Source organism: Myodes glareolus, chromosome 6, assembly GCF_982192425.1.
Source record: "Myodes glareolus chromosome 6, mMyoGla1.1, whole genome shotgun sequence".
Classification (NCBI taxonomy): domain Eukaryota; kingdom Metazoa; phylum Chordata; class Mammalia; order Rodentia; family Cricetidae; genus Myodes; species Myodes glareolus.
In genome coordinates, this window is record NC_142031.1 from 103,880,756 (window position 1) to 103,889,362 (window position 8,607).

An 8,607-nucleotide genomic window follows, 5' to 3' on the forward strand; every position below is an offset into this window, starting at 1 on the left:
CTTGTTGGAGGCTCCTAGTTCCACATGTGCAGATGTGAGTGTGTAGCCTGTAGTAACTTCAGAGACCAGAGCAAACCAGGACCATGGCCAGGACTGGGGTGGTGCGCAGACCATTAGAGAGGAGCACAGCAGGGTACAAGTGATCTCAGAAGGGAAATGGATAAGAAAAGATCTTTAGGCAGGGGGAGAACAGAAGAAATATAGCAGAAGGTGGGAGGAAGAAATAGGGGAGTAGCAGAATAAAATTGAGCTGATAGGGAAATTTAATGGGAGTTCTTAGGTAAGGTGGAGGGAGATAAATGTAATAGAGGAGGTAGGTAAAATCACAACATGGATGGCTGACAAAGTCATAAGGCAAAAAGAGACAATTCATAAGACATCCTACTATGAATGACTTACTCACCTCCTAAATAAAAGAAAAATCAGTGTTTGTCTCGATAGCTGTGAGTTAGTTCTTTAAACCTGAAGAGGAATGTTCCAAAAGCTGATGAAATGGGAATAATTGGAAGACATTTAAGATCCTTTATAACCGTAATTAACGGCTATGTGTAGAGAGCTTCGTGGAGCTGCACCTAAAAGATGGCGCCGGCTTCCGCCTTCCACGATCCGAAAGTGAGCGCTCTCAGTGGTAAACAACACCTTATTTGGCTAAGGCCAGGATCACACGATGTAAGTGGACCTATGGACAGTGCCCATGTGGCGATCCAGGATTAGCTGCTCAGGGCTATTTAAGGGCTGGGAGTGGTTTGTCCAGGGAGAGAAGCTATTGTAACAAGGTCCTGAGTAAACTGCTTGCAAGAAGAGCTCCGGTGTTGCATCTTCCTTGTTGGTCGAGGCGGTCGCACAAGTGGTGGCCCGTATGGAGATTCTCATCTCCTCTCCCTGGAGCCCAGAACTTGTAGCAGTCAGGGGGTGCACCGGTAAGTCCTCAAGGTAAGATTGGGGATCCGCGACCAAAGCGGGTTATTTGCTCTCGCCTGTAAACAAAGGGAGAGAGGGAAAGTAGAGCTACGACTAGAGTGGACAAATGGAAAGTGAAAGTAGAGCTGCAACTAGAGCAGACAGATCGGTCCTTCTCTGACTTCTGTGCAAAATGACACATTCCCATGAAGAACAAAGGGATTTGATTGTCACTCACATACCATTAGCTGAGAGTAAAGAGTCAAATGGGAACTGTTGAGATGTACTAGGTTTGGGGAAGCCTAAATTTTACAAGGTGAAAGTCCAAATCCAGTATTACTCCCTCTGCTCCCTGAATTCACAGAGCCTTTTGGAGGTAATCCTCTAGCAACAATGAGACCTAAAACCAAGCAATCTGGGCCAAGGAAAACTAGGACCACTATAGAGCAAGACAGGCACACACCTTACCAAATGCCATTTTTGCCTGGGGTTTTGCAGTGCAGTGTTGCTGCCCCAACATGGCATTTTATCTTTTGGATAAGTACTGTGTTGTATTTATACCAATTAATTACTTGAAACAGTGATAATATTTGTCAGTTTGCTGTCAAGCCTGCAATATATTTTCCAAGTGGTTTTGTTTTTAAATAAAGTTTCATTGTCTCCAAAAAAAAAAAAAGAAAAGAAAGTGAAAGTAGAGCTTACTACAGCAGACGGGCTCCAAGTCTGTAGAGCACATTTGGTTCGCTAGCCCAACGAACTGAAAGTAAAATTGCCGGATACTGTTAATGGATTACTACCTGCTTTTAGCAGCTTGGGTATTCTTGAATACAGTGTTCTGGTTCATCATTTTTACTTATTTCTGTAGGGGGTGTATTGAGGATCCTCAGTGAATAGACATGGGGAATTCTCCTTCTCACCCAATTTTTCTGACTTCGTTCAAAAAAATCTAAAACTTAAGAAAAGTACCTTAGGGAGGTTCCTGGAGGAATGTGATACCACTGCACCTTGGTTTGCAGTCTCTGGGAAGCTTACGACACCGTCATGGAAAAAGCTAGGTAGAGACCTTGAGTTTGCTGCAGAACAGGGAACGCTTAAGACTGGTGGTCTTTGCTGCAGAACTAAGAACGCTTAGTGAAAAGCTGCCTCGAGGATCGAAAGTGCAATGAAGCAGTAGAAAATGACCAAGAAGCCTTAGAGATATTACAGGAGGAACGTTCAGAGAAGGCAGCTTCAGAAACGGCAGCCTCTAAAAAGGCAAAGTCTGATGTGGCATCTGATATAGATTCAGGTAGAGGGAAGAAGAAAAGGGCCCAGGAAAAGCAAAAGGGTCGATTATATCCTAGCCTGTCAGAATTGGAGGAATCAGACTCTTCTGTCTCCTTGAGCTCAGAGACAGGGCCAGACCCAGAGACACCAGACATAGAGACAGAAACGGATGAAGAAGATAGAGAGACCCTTAGGAAAACATTAAAAAGAATGAAAATCTCCAAGAAAAAGGGAAATGGGGGGAAAAATAAGACATCTAAAGGCATGCGCAGGACTGTAACCCCTTCAGCTCCGCCCCCGTATCCGGAGGTTATAGGAGCAGAGGGAGGGACTTCTTTCGATCCTAAGGTATGGAGAGAAGTCAGGGCAGAAATGATGAAGTCCTCAGCATTTCCGGTATTCCAGGATCCGCAAGGCAATTGATTCCATGAGCCTTTGGATTTTAAGGTCATTAAGACATTGGCAGAATCTGTCCGGACTTATGTCATTACAGCCGCCTTTACGGTGGCCCAAGTGGAAGTTCTACATAGATATGCCATGACTCCAACTGATTGGATGAACCTAGCACGAGCACGTTTGTCCCCTGGCCAGTATCTAGATTGGAAAGCCCTTTTAATTGAATTGGCCAATGCTCAGGCTGCGATAAATCCAGCAGCTGGAGGGGCACAAGCAGCCTGGGACGCAGACATGTTACAAGGCAGGTTTGCCAACCAGCAAAATGGATATCCTCCTCAAGTGTATGATCAGATTAATAACATTGCCACAAGAGCATGGAAGACCTTACCTAATAAAGGGGAGGTAATTGGTAATTTGATTAAGATCCTTCAGGGGCCTATGAAGCCTTTTTCTGATTATGTGGCTAGGATGGTAGAAGCGGCAGGAAAAATCTTTGGTGATCCTGACACCGCTATGCTGTTTGTCAAGCAGCTAGTGTATGAACAATGTACCCAGGAGTGCAGAGCGGCTATCACCCCATATAAAAATAGAGGATTAGAAGTCTGAATGAGAGTATGTAGAGAATTAGGAGGTCCATTAACCAATGCCGGACTGGCAGCTGCAGTACTTAGATTGAACAAAAATGGGGGCAATGCAGGAACTTGCTTTCGATGTGGTAAGTCAGGCCACATTAAGTGCAACTGCCCTCAAGGAGGAAATGCTCGGCAGGGGAATACCCAGGGACCAGGAATTAGCCAGAATCCAAATCCAGGGATATGCCCCAAATGCAAGAAAGGAACGCATTGGGCCAATGAGTGCAGATTTGTCAAGGATATCAATGGACGACCCCTCAAACCTAATGCTGGGTCAAAAAATGGACAGCGGGGCCGTCGGCCTCAGGGCCCTCAAATATATGGGGCAATGGAGGAGCAGGTACAGGAAGGGAAATTGGAGCAATGGCCAACATTCAGACACCCACAGAACTGCGGAGAGCCACTGCGGGTTCAGCAGTATTGGACCTCCGTGCCACCACCAGGTTATATTAACCCCTTGAATGGGAATTCAAACGATAGACTCTGACTTTCAAGGCCCTCTCCAACCAGGCACAGTAGGGTTATTGATAGGCAAGTCATCTACTACTTTGAGAGGCCTACGGGTTTATCCCGGAATAATTGATCCAGACTATACAGGCATTGTTAAAATTATGGTGGAGTTACCCAAGGGTATTAGTGCCATATCTCCAGGTGATTGAATTGCACAGCTTGTTATCCTGCCCAGCTTGCATGATAGATTTCCAGCACGGAACAGAGAGAGAGGTAGTCAAGGATTTGGCTCCTCAGGAATGGATCTTACCTTTCTGTCTTTGAGTTTGGATCAGAGGCCTCCTTACAATTGACTATTAATGGCACCAAGATTACAGTGTCCACTCCTGGACACTGGAGTGGACAAAAGTATTATAGCTAGCAAGGATTGGCCACGCGGGTGGTCTGTCCAGGCCTCTACGTATACCTTACAAGGACTGGGGTATGCAAAAGCCCCTGATGTTAGTGCAAGCTTGATAACTTGGCAAGATGAAGAAGGACACTCCAGACAAATACAGCCATATGTCCTAGAGCTCCCAGTATCATTATGGGGAAGAGATATTATGAAATCTATGGGGTTTAAGTTAAGTAATGAATATTCTGATAAGGCTCAAGCTATTATGAAAAGCATGGGCTGCCATCCTGAGTTTGGCCTGGGAAAATTCTTGCAGGGACAGAAGGATCCTATAGAGGCAAAACCAAGAAAACCCAGACAAGGGTTGGGTTTTTCTTAGGGGCCGATGAGGAAGGAATTCCCATTTCCTTTAAAACGGAAGAGCCAGTGTGGGTTCCTCAGTGGCCACTATCTTTCGAAAAACTACAAGCAGTCCGTCAGTTAATGCAAGAACAACTAGAGGAAGGGCATATAGAACCCTCCCTCTCCCCTTGGAATACTCCTATTTTTGTTATAAAAAAGAAGTCTGGAAAATGGAGATTATTACATGATCTTTGCACTATAAATGCACAGATGAAAATTATGGGGCCTGTTCAACATGGCCTCCCCTTGCTATCTGCATTACCAGAGAGTTGGCCCGTTATAATAGTAGACATAAAAGATTGTTTCTTTTCCATCCCTTTAAATAGCAAAGACAGTGAAAGATTTGCCTTTACCTTACCATCAGTCAACCATGAGGAACCTGATAAAAGATATCAATGGATTATCCTACCTCAAGGTATGGCCAATAGTCCTAGTATGTGTCAGTTATTTGTAGCTGCTGCTTTGGAGCCCTTATGGGCTCATTTTCCAACTGTGAAATGTCTCCATTATATGGATGATATTCTCCTGGTGGCAAAAAAGGAGCAAGCTTTGACTGAGTCATACAGTGTTTTGGTGGGGGTATTACAAACCAAGGGCCTATGTATAGCTCCAGAAAAGGTTCAACAAGACGAGGTAGTAAATTATTTAGGGTCTAAAATAACATATAATCAAATTATACCACAAAAGATAGAATTAATAAAAGATCATTTGCATACATTAAATGATTTTCAAAAATTATTGGGAGATATAAATTGGATTAGGGGCAGTTTGGGCATGACAAATTATGAGTTAAAACCGTTATATGATATTTTAGTTGGCGATGTAGCTCTAGATTCTCCCAGACATTTAACAGTGAAGCTCGACAAGCACTCTCTCGTAGAGGAAAAATTATCTAAAACCTTTTTAAAACGGGTGCAGGCTGAAAAGGATATTGCTTTATGCATTTTATCCACTAATCTACAACCCACGGGTATTCTGTGGCAGGAAGGACCATTACTTTGGGTTCATCCCAGGATTTCCCCCGCGAAATCCATAAAATATTATTCTATTGCTGTCACTTTGCTTGCTCAGCAAGGCATTCCGGCTTGCCTGCAACATTTTGGAGTTGCACCATGTGTAATAGTCACCCCATATGTTACTAATCAAGTTAATATTTTATGTGCCACTATTGATGATTGGGCTATTTTGCGGTGCTCCTATTCTAGGCACATCGATTGTCATTTTCCTAAGCATCCACTGTTAACCTTTTTTAAAGAACATCCAGTAGTCTTTCCAAAAATCACTGCCTTATGACCCATTCCAGGAGCCAGTGTTATATTTACAGATGGCTCTAAGACTGGCTGTGGTGCTTACATGGTAGATTCTGCAGAAACTGTTAAATATCAGTTTTCTCCTGGAGCTCCTCAGCAAATGGAGCTAGCAATCGTGGTTGAGGTGTTTAAATCCTGTCCATTTACATTTAATTTGATTTCGGATTCTTGTTATGTTGTTAACGCCTTAAAATACCTTGAGTGCGCTGGACCTATTAAATCCTCCAGCCCTGTCCATAGGCTATTTACACAATTACAGCTATTACTCTGGCAGCGTAAGAATCCTTTCTTTGTACAGCACATTCGTGCACATACAGGTTTGCCAGGCCCTCTGACTGCTGGCAATGACAAAGTTGATCAGTGTACCAGACAAGAATGGATGTTTCTTGCCTCTGCCCTGCAGAGGGCTCATGATTTTCATAAAGAGTTTCATGTAAATGCCAAAACCCTACAACAAAAATTTGCCATTTCCCGTGCTGATGCATGCAAGGTGGTTGTGGATTGTCTACAATGTGTCATATATCATCACCTTCAAATTTTAGGGGTCAGTCCGCGTGGATTGCCCCCGCTTAAACTTTGGCAGATGGATGTTACCCATATCTCTGAGTTTGGCAAGGTAAAATACGTGCATGTCTCCGTGGATACGTGCTCTGGCATTATCCATGCCACACCCATGACTGGTGAAAAGGCAACCCAAGTGATTGCTCATTGTCTAGAAGCGTGAGCTGCCTGGGGAAAACCCCAGCAACTGAAAACAGATAATGGTCCCGCTTATATGGGACAAAAATTCACCTCCTTCTGCCAACACATGGGTGTTCAACTCATACATGGACTGCCTTATAATCCACAAGGCCAAGGTATTGTAGAATGTGCTCATTGCTCCTTAAAGGAATTGCTTCAAAAACAAAAAGGGGGAATAGGTCATCAACAGACCCCCAAGAATAGACTTTCCTTGGCCTTGTTTACACTTAATTTTTAAAATTTGGATAATACCAATCAGTCTGCAGCAGACAGGCATTCTTGCCCATCCAGTCCTTTAAAAGGATTGATAAAATGGAAGGACGCTCTGACAGGGGTCTGGTATGGTCCTGATCCCATGCTGGCATAGGCACAAGGCTCTGTTTGTGTTTTTTCACAGGATCATTTGGACCCTATTTGGGTACCGGAGTGCTTGGTGAGAAAAGTACAAGTGCAGAGGAACGACAAGCAAGATGAAGCCTCAGACTGTGATCCTACTGATGGTGACGGTCCTGATGTTCCCATTGTAACAAGAGCTCCTTGCTAAGAGAAATAACCCAGTTCCCATAATTTGCAGGTCAGTCTTCAATCACCTCCCGGCTGTAATCAGATCCCAGAAACAACCCCTTCCATCAAAGCTGAGCACTGTAGAGATGTCCCCCACCGTGGCTGGCAGGCCACCAAGACCTGCTGTTCACCAACAGATGAAGACAGGCAAGAAACTGTCCCAAACTGTTGTTCCTATAACTGGTGGCTTGTTCTTTTGAATGACATCTGAAACAACCCCTGGAGTTCACACACACTTTGGAATGTTTCCCAAGCAAAACTCAATAGCATCCTCACAGTGCCCATTTTGGTATTCTTTCTAAATTTTTTAATCTTTGCTTTTATGTGCATAGGTGTTTGCCTCTATGTATTTCTGTGCATCGATGTTGTCTTCAGAGTTCAGAAAATTCCACTGGGACTGGAACTTCAAATGGCTGTGAGCCACCATGTGGGTGTAGGGGTTTGAACTCAGATCCTGTGGAAGAGCAACCAGTGCTCTTAACCACTGAACCATCTCTCCTGCCCTGTCAGTCTTGTTTATTCAAACCTTCTCCCGCCTTGCTTCTAAACTCTCTCTCCTGCATCCAACGCACACACAGCTTTCCCATACTTTTCTACATCCACTCTGGAACTCCACAGCCTGTCTTCCACTGGAGCAGAAGGTTCCCAGTAGGGATGATGTGAGGATCACTTCCCTTGAAAAAACTCTGTCCATAAGTGGTTCCTACTTGGCTTCACATGGGACAAATACCTCTGAGTCACCTTCAGATATTCCCATGGGCCTACATCCAGCCATGACCACCACGGGAAAAAAATCCTTAGCCAGGATGGAAAACCCTTACTGACAGTGCAACTCTTCCTTCAGATTGTGTCAGGGAGCCTGGCCAGAGGTCAAGAGTAGGATCAGAGTTCCTCTGGCTAGGTCAGCTTTCTTCAACAAAGACTGGTTTTCACTTGACTGTTCATATACACAGATGGGCAGCTCAATCCCTGTCACATCAATATGCCCAAACGCAAGAGTAAGATCTAGTAAAGTATTTGCCAACCTCTGAATTCAGCAAGAAAATGTAGAGCTGCAGCATGCTGTTACCAGCATGGTCATGTTGTAAACTGTGGGTTTTCTAAACAGAAACCTTGACGTACTACAACAACAATAAAACTCAGATCAGTCTAGCGTCCCTTCCTGTATGCAATGAGTGGCTTAGTCTCCAAGGAAGGAGGATTTCTCATGCATTTTATTATCTAAAAGAAGCCTGGAGTAAAAATTCAGTTCCTAAAATGTCATGTGATCATTCCCTGGGCATTACAGAGAAGCAGCCACGTCCTTGGCAGTTCTTAGGCCCAGCACGCACCCTATGTAATGCACAGCTCTGGGCCACATACCTGCAGGTGAAACAGCATCTTGGGAGGAGTAACCTGTGGCTGGAGGCTTAGAGATGGTGGTGATGAGCCATATCCAGCACATCTCCAGAGTAGGTAGATGCCACACTATGGCCCAGGGTCAAATGGCAACACCCTAAAACATGCCCTAGACACAGTGTGTGCCTGGAAGCTTGATAAAGAACCAACTTCT

The 8,607-nt window shown here is 44.4% G+C and overlaps 2 long non-coding RNA genes across 3 annotated transcripts in view; one reads left to right on the top strand and one right to left on the bottom strand.

Moving 5' to 3' along the window:
* The window catches only part of LOC125404493 (uncharacterized), a 16,088-nt gene extending 15,303 nt beyond the window's left edge, over window positions 1-785 (bottom strand). Inside the window, exon 1 of the long non-coding RNA XR_007233292.3 lies at window positions 404-785. This is a non-coding gene — a long non-coding RNA (uncharacterized LOC125404493). The remainder of the gene's footprint in view (window positions 1-403) is intronic.
* A 2-nt stretch (window positions 786-787) lies between these two features.
* LOC148121933 (uncharacterized) lies at window positions 788-7,330 on the top strand. 2 transcript variants are annotated; one of them, XR_015738177.1, is made up of 3 exons: window positions 788-920; window positions 4,767-4,855; window positions 6,889-7,330. It is a non-coding gene; the product is annotated as an uncharacterized LOC148121933 (long non-coding RNA). The 2 variants fall into 2 exon arrangements; XR_015738178.1 differs by lacking the exon at window positions 4,767-4,855 and having other exon boundaries at window positions 808-933.
* Window positions 7,331-8,607: the final 1,277 nt, after the last annotated feature.